The 12599-nt window shown below is 49.2% G+C and overlaps 1 long non-coding RNA gene across 1 annotated transcript in view; it reads left to right on the forward strand.

Moving 5' to 3' along the window:
* Positions 1-3467: 3467 nt before the first annotated feature.
* Positions 3468-12599, forward strand: part of LOC140496193 (uncharacterized) — a 46927-nt gene continuing 37795 nt past the window's right edge. The window contains exon 1 of the long non-coding RNA XR_011964208.1: positions 3468-3582. This is a non-coding gene — a long non-coding RNA (uncharacterized lncRNA). The remainder of the gene's footprint in view (positions 3583-12599) is intronic.

Here is a 12599-nt window from a genome sequence, read left to right on the forward strand (position 1 = left end):
CCCCTCATTTCAGATACTTCTGCCCATTTTCAGGGATGATGTGGAGGTGCCAGTGTTGAACTGGGATGCACAAAGTTAAAAATCACACAACACCAGGGTATAGTCCAACAGGTTTATTTGGAAGTACAAGCTTTCAGAGCACTACCCCTGATGAAGGATCAACGCTCCGAAAACTTATACTTTCAAATAAACCTGTTGCACTATAACCTGCCAGAAACAGGGAAGTCTCCCATTTAGTTGCTGAGTTCCTGCTCATGCACTTAGCCTTCCCATTGCTCCTAAACACAGTCATTCCAAAATCACCTTTTGTCAGGTTTTAGCTCAATCGTGTAACTTCCCTTTCAGAGCAACAGCCAACCTTTGAACCCTGGATCATGTGATGTTCTCCTATTGGTTGAACCAGGTGAATAGCCCCTCTCAGGGAGTGCATATTCTCTGAGAGCCAGTTGCCTGACCTTGTTCCAATCCCTGCACTTTCCTCAATGGGGATTGAGGGATGATTTGACAGAGAGGCAGAAGGTAGTGAGAAGATTGGAGAATGTGGACAGTGTGAAGCTACTGCCATTTCCTGATTGTACAAGTGTCAGGGAACAGGGATTTAAGGTTTTTGTAAAAGTTGCAGTGGGAGTGTGAGGAAGAATGTTTTTATATTGTGGGTGTTTGTGACGTGGAATTCCTTATCTTCAAGAGTATGGGGGTGGAAAGGATCAATAATTTCAAAAGGAAATTTGATGGACACTTGAGAGCAATAAATTTGTATCCCACAGAGTAAATCAAGGGAAATGGGAGTGAGCAGACGAGACTAGACTCTCACAGCTCCCTTTACACACCTCAGTTTTCACAACTCTCCCCCCTGTCCCTCCAATACTGTCACAGTGCCCTCTTCCCACCCACACTCTCACAGCTCTGGGAACACAGTGATTTTTGTCTAAAGTTTGGGAGTCACTGATCCACACACTTTCCCTGTTCCCGATGCTCCAGCTGTCCTCTCCTCCTGTGCACCTTCTGGAACGAGGGGTGGCCATTGCAGACACAGACACGTGGCCAACCCTCCCATTATAGCAGGGGAAAGGTACACGTCCTGTCACAGTGTGACCCAGCAATGCATGAGCAGGCCCTTGGCCTCTTAAACATGTGATCCCATTGGCTGGTCTGCACTATGTCCCAGAAAGGGCCTCCCATACTGTCCCTGTGCTCTGTGTAACCTCACACTGCAGAGAGGGGAGGCCTTTTATCAGGACCACATCATCAATTGTCACTCTTCATCTGACCAGGAGGATGTAGAGGGGGTAAGGGGGTCTAGGGCCCAGACTCTCCACACACAGTGACCCAGCTGAGGTAATGGCCAAACACTGCCTTCCCTGATGTCCTTGGGAGCTGCCCATTCACTGCCTGAGGCCTGGGGGGCCCTGACATGCTGTGGGACTGCCTCACAGCTACAGGAGCTCACTGTGTCCCCATGGCTCCTGGAGGTGCTGGGGTCACTGGCAGAGGGGCTGAGGAGGCTCTGTGTGTACTTGGAGCACACTGAGAGAAGGCCCCGAGCCAGAAGGAGTCTCTTCTCCTCCGTTGCAAGGGACACCTGCCCCATTGTGTGATGGGGAGATGGAGGAGCCCCTGGGAGAGACTCTCCAGCTATGTTGTTCCTCTCTCACCTGGTCACCCTGTGTGTGTGTATCCATCAAGTGACCTGATGGATGTAGCTCTCCATGAGGGGCACTAACCCATTGATACAGGAAGCAAGACACACCCACGGCTGGGACAGGATAGCACCGATGGCCTGAATGGACTCCTCCATTGTCCATCCGTGGGGTTGTCAGCCCCTGGCAGCTCCCTCACCTCTCACTGCGACTGTAGCAGGTTCCATGTTACTGACTGCAGAGGCCCCTCATCAGCCTGGGACTCAGCCTGGGCCTGGCCTCTACCAGACCTCTGTCTGTCAGTGGCTTCAGTCATCACAGTCTCCATCAGCTGCTCAGGAGAGGCAGTGATGTACTCACCAGCTTGTGACATTGTACCAGATAGTGAGCAGATAGCCACTGCCCGGAGACGGTCTGTGTTGGTGGGGGGGGGGGGGGGGGGGGGGGGGGGGTGGGGTGTGTCGGGGAATGATGTGATGCTGCATCCTCTGAAGGATCCTTCTTCTCCGAGTGGAATACAGCTCCCTGGTCTCAGCAGCTGACTGTCCTTCTGGAGCACGGAGTCGTGTCTGAGAAAACACAAACAGTCAGGGGGGTAAGGGCTTCAGATCCCCTCCTCCCAGCCCTGCCCTGCCTGTTGTGAATCTCTGTGTGCCCAGTGGTGACACAGGAGCTCAATGCCCCCTCACTCTCTTTGCTGTTCCACCTCACGGGGGGAATGGACTGGAAATCAAACCCTGCTATTCCCAGAGTCATGACAAAAGTTAATGATTTTTACATCATATTCAAAACTCCCTCATTTACTTGTCTTTTTAGACCCAGGTTAACAGAAAACATGGACCAGGTTTTCATCCTAAACTATTTCCTTCAATTTATTCCTGGTACACGGGTGTCACTGGCGAGGTCCGCACTTCTTGCCCGTTGGGAATTCCCTTTGAGAAGGTGGTGGTGAGCTGCCTTCCTGACCCACTGCTGTCCAACTGAGACTTTATCGCGATTGACACAACTGAGTGGCTTGCTCGGCCATTTCAGAGGGCAGTTGGAAATCAGCCAAGTGATCCTGATGAACAAGATCGCTCTGCTCACAGGATGAAAAGTTCTTTTGAGATGGTGCCAGGCCCTGTCTTTCAGTGAGAGGACACTGAGATTGGCACCTCATTACCCACTCCCACTTATCCATTCAGCATGTCCCTCACCCCCTGGGTCCGATCACCATTGGGCCTTTTCCTTGTGTGGGAACAGCACCCGCTCCTAGTGCCAACACCAAGATGGGCCCCATCATTAAAAACATAGGGTTCAGGGAGGCTCCAAGTCCATACACTGCATTTTCTGTCTGATTCCCATTAAACATTCCTGAAAGATTGATGAACTCTGGAATGCTGGGATAGTCCAACAGGTTTATTTGGAAGCACTAACATTCTGAGGCGCTGCTCCTTCATCAGGTGGTTGTGGAGTATAAGATTGTAAGACACAAGATTAAGAGCAAAACTTTGCGATCTGTCTTATGATCCTACAGCACAAGCACCTGATGAAGGAGCAGCGCTCCGAAAGTTAGTGCTTCCAAATAAACCTGTCGGACTGTAACGAGGTGTTGTGGGATTTTTAACTTTGTCCACCACAGTCCAACACCAACTCCTCCAAATCATATCCCACATTCAGAGTGAAGGTTGGAGTGACAGATCATCAACTCCCTTCAAACCCACTCTCTGCCTCGTTCAACCTGTCCCCATGGAATTATTAAACAACAAGGTTACATTGTCAGTGGCTTGTTCAGTAAAAGACGATGGAAACTATTTCAAACAATCTTATTGTCATTGTACAGGTGGGCCCTGATGGTCGGATGGAGTTCACTACTGTTCGGATTTCTTTTTCATTTGCATCACCCATGGCCAGGAACGGGAGGGCCGTTGTCACTCAGTTGAAGAACGAACCCTCCATCCAGGTAATGGAAGGGACCCACTCCCTCTGAATCTGGATTGATCTGGATTCCAGACTGTCAGTGTTTCTGTTTGTTATTCCCTTTGTGGATGAATCTGGGGATTATTCTCTCTTTATCTGGAACCTGCTGTGTCTCCAGTATTTCTGACATGGCTCCTCCTCACTTCAGCTAAAGGCAGGCTTTAATTCCTGGGCTTCACGTGAACAAGATCTTACATTTACAATCATCATGACATCATCTGATTATATCCGATCCACCCCATCTCCTTCAATATACCGCGAGAATAAATCTGTTTATTCACCAAACATCGAACTACAGGAGATTACGGTGACACAGTAACTCAGTGATTAGCTGCCGCACAGCGCCAGGGACCTGGGTTCGATTCCAGCTTCAGGCGACTGTCTGTGTGGGGCTTGTACATTCTCCCCGTGTCTGCGAGGGTTTCCTCCGGGTGCTCCAGTTTCCTCCCACAGTTCAAAGATGTGCAGGTTAGGTGAATTGGCCAAGCTAAATTGCCCATAGTCTTCACGAATATCGAGGTTAGGTACATTATTCAGGGAAAATGTAGAGTAATAGGGTAGGGGAATGGGTCTGGGTGGGATACTCTTCGGGGGTCGGTGTGGACTGGTTAGTAAATGGCCTGTTTCTACACTGTCGGGATTCTATGATATTATTGATCCAGACCTGTGGATAGCAGTATGTCCACAATCAGGATGTTATTCAGTGTAAATGGCTGGGACAGGGGCCTCGATATTAATGGGGAAATGGGGAGGGTGCAGGGAGCCCAGCAGGGGGTGAAGGACCTGACCAAGTAGACAAACAGGAGGCTGGAAGAACACAGCAATCCCGGCAGCATCAGGAGGTGGAGAAGTCAATGCTTCAGGTCTAACCCTTCATCAGGACTGGATGTGGGGATGGGGGGGAGGGGGAGCTGCAGATAGAGAGAGGGGAGGGGAGGGATGGGGAGAGTAGCAGGATGGTGAGGCAGTGATTGGTGAACACAGGTAGTGGGTTCGACCTGGTTGGTCAATGGGAGGGATGGATCCAGTTGGAAACTGGAAGGAAGGGTCAGTGGGTGGAATGGAAGGAAGGAGGTGGGGTTGGAAAGGGAGCAGGGGGATGGGTGGGAAGGTTATTGGAGATTCAGGAACTCAATGTTAAGTCCTTTGGGTTGTAGGATGGCTGCCCAGGCCGACCTGACAAGGCTGGGGAGGTGGAGCTCCTCATGATCTTCCCTGGAGAGAGACATTTCCATCATTCTGTCCAGCCTCCCGAGGGACAGTCGCCCAGACTGACTGCCTGTTTTACAGCAAGAACAGAAATGTCAAGGGGATCTCATGAAACCTGCAAGAGCAGGAAATGGAATGAAATCAGAATGTGCTGGAGAAACTCAGCAGGTCTGGCAGCATCTGTGGAGAGAGAAACAGAGTTAATGTTATTCGTCCAATCTGGCTTTTCTGATGAACTGAGGAGACGTGCTGGGAGTGTGGCTGAATTAGGCCGGGTATGAATTGTTGTATTTCCCAATGACAGGTTGTGGTGTCGAGATAAAGCTGTGTGTTTACAGTTTGTCAGGTATTACACCAGACTGTGGTGCTTTGTATTTGGTTTACATTTGGATCCCATGAATATTCATTAACATAAAAACCCAGTCCCTCCTTGAAGACCCAGTCAGCAGTGTGTGAGAATCTGGTGAGCCCGGTTCATGTTTGTTTCCCGGTGATGTACAGCGGCAGGTTTCTGCAGTTTGGTCTGAGGGCAGCACTTTCTCTTGGTTACGGCACAAGGGAGAGGGACAGAAAGCTGGCAGCTGGCATGGAGCATTGGGAATGGCCAGGTTGTGGCAGTGAGGGGAGCTGGGGGAATGGGGTCAATGGGGTGGAGGGATACACAAGGAATTCAGGGGAGGGCAGAGGTGGGATAGGGAATGGCGATCGACTGGGAACAGTCAGACAGGGTAAGGAAATGAGGGGCCTTGAAGGTGGTGTCAGTCCTGTCCACATTTGGCTCCACCTCAGGCTGTTAGCTGATAAAGTCATTCCCGGGCGATGAGTTTATCTGTTCCCACTGAGGCACATCCCACAAGGAGCTGGTGATGGTCTGTTCCTCACCTGAACCACGGTGAGAGCAACATGCAGAGGCAGTGAGACTCTGGGTGGACAGGGTGGATCTGACAGGGAGTACCCTCTCTCCTCCAACTGGGAACAGAACAAGATCAACTACAGTGAAACCAAATGGGAACATTCTGGATATACAGAACGCCCAAGGTCCAGGTAACTTTAATTGTGTTCCAATCCCAGCTGATGGTGATACTGGACACATCAGATCTCAGAGTGAAACCTGACCTGATAAACCACAGTCATCTGGAACAAAGAACTGTGGGTTCTGGAAATCAGAAACACAACACAAAGTGCTGGAGAAACTCAGCAATTCTGAAGAAGGATCACTGGACTGGAAACATTAACTCTGTTTTTCTTTCTGCACATGTTGCCAGATCTACTGAGTTTCTCCAGCACTTGCCTGTTTCCTTTCAGATTCCCAGTATCCACAGTTCTTTGTTTTATATTGGGCTGAGGCGGGTGTTGGGTACATTCCCTACTGCTGTGTCCCCACAGACATGGCCCATTGTTGAACTCCAGACAAAGTGGAAGATGTTTTGAGTGAACTCCACTGTCCAGGAGTGGAGTATGGGCCAAAGTTACAGCACATTGAGAAATGAAGAAACATCTCCCAGCTGATGACCAGCTCCTTATCTCCAATGGAGAGGGAATGTCACTGCCCCAGCCCAGTTTCAGTCACATCACAGTTACCCACACCTTCCAGGTTTTAGCACACACCTCAGCTCCTCTGAATCACATTCCCAGCACCTTCAGGTAGTCTGCTCAGACAGGGCAAAGGGCAAAGGATTGATTGGCCCAGTTCTGAAAAGGAACAGGAGCTCATTCTTGCTGCAGTTGATCTTGTGTCCTGAAGCCAGTTTGAACTGGTCACAGATTCTCATCAATCTGATCACTGACAGTGGATCTGTGCAGAAAGCAGTGATGTTTTCCATGTGCAGGGATGATTTGAACTCAGTGTCTGCAGTATCTGGCATTTTCCCTTTTCCTGCACCTGCCTCCTTCCTATTGTACTCAGTAAATGGTTCAATACAGCACACAAACAGGACGGGAGAGAGGACAGTCCTGCCTGGCTCCATCTCTGATCGGAAAGCTTTCCCATTCCCACCCATTATTTAAACTGTCCCATTGATGTTTGTGTAGAGCAGATTTGTGGAGTCCCTGCATTAACCCCATTTGAAGAGCAAGTTGATTAAGTAGGTGTTGGATATTCTTCCAAAGACCTTCTCCAGGTCCAAGCTGACAAGTCACGTCTCCAAACCCCTCTGGCCTCACTGAGGTGTTTGTCCAGACTCTCCCTCATACTGCTGTCTGAGACCTCCATGAGAGAGAACAGCAAAGACTGTGAGGTCTTTCTGCCTGTGGGCTTCCCATCCTAAACTCCGATGCAGTGGGACTTGCCATCCAGCCACAGCAACAATGAAGGTGAAGCCACTGCCTAGAATGACCAGCCAGGAATTCACCAGCAGCAGTGGGAGCTGCTGGACACCAGCAGGTCACTGGCTGGTTTGAGTTGGGTGACATGTTGATTCACCACAATCAAGTATTTTTTCACAAAATTGCATCTCTTAGATGAAGGTGACTGCCCACAACCTCCATAACTTTATGGGAAGGATAACCTGTTTCCCTAGAGTGGAACACCAAGGCCAGAGAATTGGACATTATTTCTTTCTGACCAGATCGACGGCCCATAGAGCCATTGCTGTCACCACTGCCTGTATGCACTGAGCTGCAGTATTCCACATTCCTGTCAATACAGTAAACAGCACTGACCTTGGTGAAGGACACAAGGTCAAATCACTTAGCTCAGTGAACATCTGCTGGACACAAAATGGAGGCAATCTTGATACATAATAAAACTCAGTTGGTTACCAGTGTGATGAAGATTCAGGAAATAATATCAATATCACTTGGGAACCTGTGTTCTCAGGCAGGAGATACATGGATAGCTTTGAGGTTGATGTGCATTTCTAAAGTGTGTGTTAAGAATGGAGGAACACAGTTTTAGTTTCACTTTTGATTTTTATTATTGGTATTGGAATGTTGGACAGTTTGTTCATCATCACTTTACTGTGGGTTTACAGACTGGAATAGATCTTGAGGTGAATAGTTCAGTGCATTAGAAATTAAAGTTATTGAAAGAGAAACAGCTGTTGTCTACTGACAGGGCTAACGTAACACAGAAAGGCAGAATTGTACAGAAAATCAAAGGATACTTGTAGGTTCAGTCACATCGAAGAGCTACTGTCTGTTGAGCTGTCTCCAAAATCTCCTGGAGGTCAGTAAGGTGAAAACAGCACAGCCCAATTATACCTGTGTTAGCTGAATGGCGAACTTTAATGTGGAAACACAGTGATCCTCCTGTTCATGTACCTGTCCAAATATCTTTTAAAAGTTGTAACTGTACCTGCATCTGCCACTTCCTCTAACAGTTCATTCCACATATGAACCAGCCTCTGTGTGAGAACATTTCCCCTCAGCTTCCTTTTAAATCTTTCTCCACTCAGTTTAAAATTATGCGCTCTGGTTTTGAACTCCCTAACTCTTTGGGAAAAGAGTTTGTTTCTTACCTTATCCATACCCCTCATGATTTTATAAACATCCATAATTAATTGGGGGAGGGGAAATTATATCGCTATTAGATAGGAGCTGTGGTGTATAAATTGGGAACATTGTTCTGGGGGAAATGTACAACAGAAATGTGGAGGCTGTTTAAGGAACACTGGTTGTGAATGTTGGATAACTTTGTCCCACTGAGACAGGCAAAGGAATGGTCAGGATAAGGAGCCTTGGATGGCAAGAGAAGAGGAGCTTCTTGTCAAGAGGAAGAAGGAAGCTTACTGAAGGTTTAGGAAGCAAGGATTTGGCACAGCTTTAAAGGATTAAAGTATGGCCAGGAAAGAACTCAAAAAATAGACTGAGGAGAGCTAGGAGGGGGCATGAAAAATCCTTGGGGGAAAGGATTAGGGAAAACCAAGAGGCGGTCTACATTTACATGAGAAATAAGAGAATGATCAGCGAGAGGGTAGGGCTGATCAGGGATAATGGAGGGAACTTGTGCCTGGAGTTTGAAGAGGTAGGGGAGGCTCTAAATGAGCTTTTGCTTCTGTGATCAGGAGAGAGGGACCTCGTTGATAATGAGAACATTGTGGACCAGGTTAATAAGCTTGAACAGATTGACATTAAGGAAATGGATGTGCTGGAAATTCTGGGAAGCATCAAGTTAGATAAGTCCCCAGGCCAGACCAGATATATCTGAGGTTACTACAGGAATTGAGGAATGAGATTACTACACCTCTGGTGATGATCTTTGCATCCTCACTCTCCATGGGAGTAGTACAGGCTGATTGGAGGGAGGAGAATACTGTTTTTCTGTTCAAGGAAGAGAATAAGGAAATCCCTGGGAATTACAGACCAGTCAGTCTTATGTCTGTGGTTAGCAAGGTGCTGGAAAGGATTCTGAGAAACAGGATTTATGACCATTTGGAAAGACATTATTTGATTAAACACAGTCAGCATGTCTTTGTGAGGGGCAGGTCATGCCTTACTGGCCTTATTGAGATCTCTGAGGATGTGATGAGACAAGTTGACGAAGGTTGAGCAGTGGATGTGCTGTAAATGGATTTCAGTAAGGCATTTAATAAGGTTCCCCATGGTAGGTTCATTCAGAAAGTTAGGAGGTATGGGATATTGGGAAATTTGGCCGTCTGGATACGGAATTGGCTGGCCGAAAGAAGACAGCGAGTGGTATTGGACAGAAAGTATTCCTCCTGGAGCTCGGTGACCAGTGGTGTCCCACAAGGATCTGCTCTTGGGCGTCTGCCCTTTGTAGTTTTTATAAGTGACTTGGATGAAGAAGTGGAAGGATGGGTTAGTAAGTTTGTCAGTGACACAAAGGTCAGTGATGTCGTGGATCGTGGCGAGGGCTGTTGCAGACTACAACGAGACATTGACAGGATGCAGAGCTGGGCTGAGAAGTGGCAGATGAAGTTAAATCTGGTTAAATAAGAAGTGATTCATTTAGGAAGGTCAAATTTGGATGTTGAATACAGGGTTAAAGCCAAAACAAATGCTATACTGGATGCTGGAATCCAAGGTAGACGGGAGGAGGCTAGAAGTAGAAGACAGCAAGACAGGCAGCATCAGGAGGTGGAGAAGCTGATGTTTTGGGTGTAACCCTTCTTCAGGACTGGGGCTGGGTGTGGGGGGGGGGGGGGGGGAGCTGCAGATAAAACGGGTGGCGGGGGTAAGGTTGTAAAGTAGGGTCAGGTGAAGACAGGTACAGGGGACGACCTGGTTGGGTCAGTGGGAGGATTGAATCCAGTTGGTGGCAGGGAGCACTGGGAGGGAGGGGAAGGAATTGGGAATGGAGTTGGGGGATGGAAAGGGAGGTTATTTGAAATTGGAGAACCCAATATTGAGTCATCTGGCCTGTAGGCTGCCCAGTTGGAAGATGAGGTATTGTTCCTCCAATTTGCAGTGTGTTTCATTGCGGCAATGGACCAAGGATGGTCATGTCAGAAAGGGAGTGGGAAGGGGAATTAAATTGGGGGATGAGTGGGAGGTCTGGTCAGTCCCTTTGGACCCAGTTGCGATGTTCGGCGAACCATTCCCTAAGACAACATCGGGAGCACCTGATGCAGTAAACTAGGTTGGAAGAGAGGCAGGTGAACCTCAGTCTCACCTGGAAGGACTGTTTGGGGCCCTGGATGGAGGTGACCGGCTGGTGTACCTGCAGGATCTGCATCTTTTCCAGTTACCAGGGAAGGTACTTGGTGGCTCGAAGGGGTTGGTGGGGAGAGTGGCACAAACCAAGGATTGTCAAAGGGAATGGTCCTTGTGGAAGGCAGAGAGGGGTGGGGACTGGAAGATGGTCTTGGTGGTGGGGTCTAATTCGAATTGGCTGAAGCGTTTAACGATGATGTGTTAGATGCGGAGACTATTGCGGTGGTAGGTGAGGACAAGGGGGACCCAGCCTTTATTGCGTTGGGAGGGGCGGGGGTTTGGAGCAGTGGAATGGGGAATGAAGGTGTTGCAGTGGAGAGCTGTCTGGATGACAGAGGGAGGAAAATCATGCTGTTCGAAATAGGTGGACATCTGGGATACTCACGAGTGGAATGTTTCCTCGTCCGAGTAGATGCAGCAGAGGTGGAGGAATTGGGAGAACGGGATGGAGTTCTTGCAGGATACTGTGTGGGATACGGTGTGGCCCAGGGAGTTATTGGAATCTGTGGGTTTGTAGTAAACATCCGTCTGGTGACTCGCCGGAGATGGAAACGGTGAGGTCAAGAAATGGGAGGGAAGTGTCCGAGATGGACCAAGTGAATTTGAGAGCGGGATGGAAGTTGTGGGCGAAGTCGATGAACTGCTCCAGTTCAGTCTGGGTGCAGGACGCTGCACCGATGCAGTCATTGATATAATGGCAGAAGAGTTGGGGTACATTGCCTGTGTAGGTGCTGCAGAGGGACTGTTTGATATAGCCAACAAAGAGGCAGGCATAGCTGGGGCCCATGTGGGTACCCAAGGCCACCACCTGGATTTGGAGGAAATGGGAGGAGTTAAAGGAAAAGTTATTGAGGATGAGGGCCAGTTCGGTGAGGCGGAGGAGGGTATAGGTGGAGGGGGACTGGATGGGTCTGTTGGACAGGAAGAAGCAAAGGGCCTGGAGGCCATCCTTGTGAGGTATTAACATGTATAAGGACAGCACGTCGATAGTGAAGAGATAGCACTGGGGGCCAGGGAACTGGAAGGTGCTGAAGAGATGGAGAGCGTGGTTGGTGTCGCGGATGGAGGTGGGAAGAGCCTGAACTGAGGGACAGAGGGTGGAGTCGAGGTAAGACAAGATGAGTTCATTGGGGCAGGGGCATGCCGAGACGATGGGTCGGTCGGGGTAATTGGGCTTGTGGACCTTGATTAGATTAGATTACTTACAGTGTGGAAACAGGCCCTTCGGCCCAACAAGTCCACACCGACCCGCCGAAGCGCAACCCACCCATACCCCTACACCTACCCCTTACCTAACACTATGGGCAATTTAGCATGGCCAATTCACCTGACCTGCACATCTTTGCATTGTGGGAGGAAACCGGAGCACCCGGAGGAAACCCACGCAGACATGGGGAGAACGTGCAAACTCTACACAGTCAGTCGCCTGAGGCGGGAATTGAACCCAGGTCTCTGGCACTGTGAGGCATCAGTGCTAACCACTGTGCCACTGTGCCGCCCACTTGGAGAGAAGGTCGAACCGGGCAGTGGGCTGGGGGATTATGAGTTTGGAGACAGTGGAGGGGAGATCACCGGATGCAATGAGGACACAGACAGTGCGGGTGATATTGGCTTTTGGTTTAAAGCCAGGATTGTGGGCGGAGTGGAGGAACAGTGGGATGTTGGGGCCCATGGACATAGATCCCTCAACGTTGCTGCCAACTTGATCGGGTTGTTAAGAAGGTGGATGGTGTTTTGGTTTTCATTAATAGGGGGATTGAGGATAAGAGCCAGGAGGTTTTGCTGCAGCTCCATAGGACCCTGGTTCGACCACACTTGGAATATTGTGTCCAGTTCTGGTCGTCTCATTTGAGGAAGGATGTAGATGCTTTAGAGAGGGTGCAGAGGAGATTTACCAGGATGCTGCCTGGATTGGAGGGCTTGTCTTATGAAGAGAGGTTGAATGAGTTAGGGATTTTCACACTGGAGAGAGGAAGAGAGAGAGGTGACTTGATAGAGGTGTACAAGGGAATGGGAGACATAGATAGAGTAGTTAGCCAGAGACTTTTCCCCAGGGCAGTAATGGCTGTCACAAGGGATCATAATTTTAAGGTGATTGGAGGAAGGTATTGGGGTGATGTCAGAGGCAGGTTCTTTACTCAGAGAGTGGTGGGTGTGTGGAATGCACTGCCAGTGGTG

The sequence above is a fragment of the Chiloscyllium punctatum genome, chromosome 26, assembly GCF_047496795.1.
Source record: "Chiloscyllium punctatum isolate Juve2018m chromosome 26, sChiPun1.3, whole genome shotgun sequence".
NCBI classification, from domain to species: domain Eukaryota; kingdom Metazoa; phylum Chordata; class Chondrichthyes; order Orectolobiformes; family Hemiscylliidae; genus Chiloscyllium; species Chiloscyllium punctatum.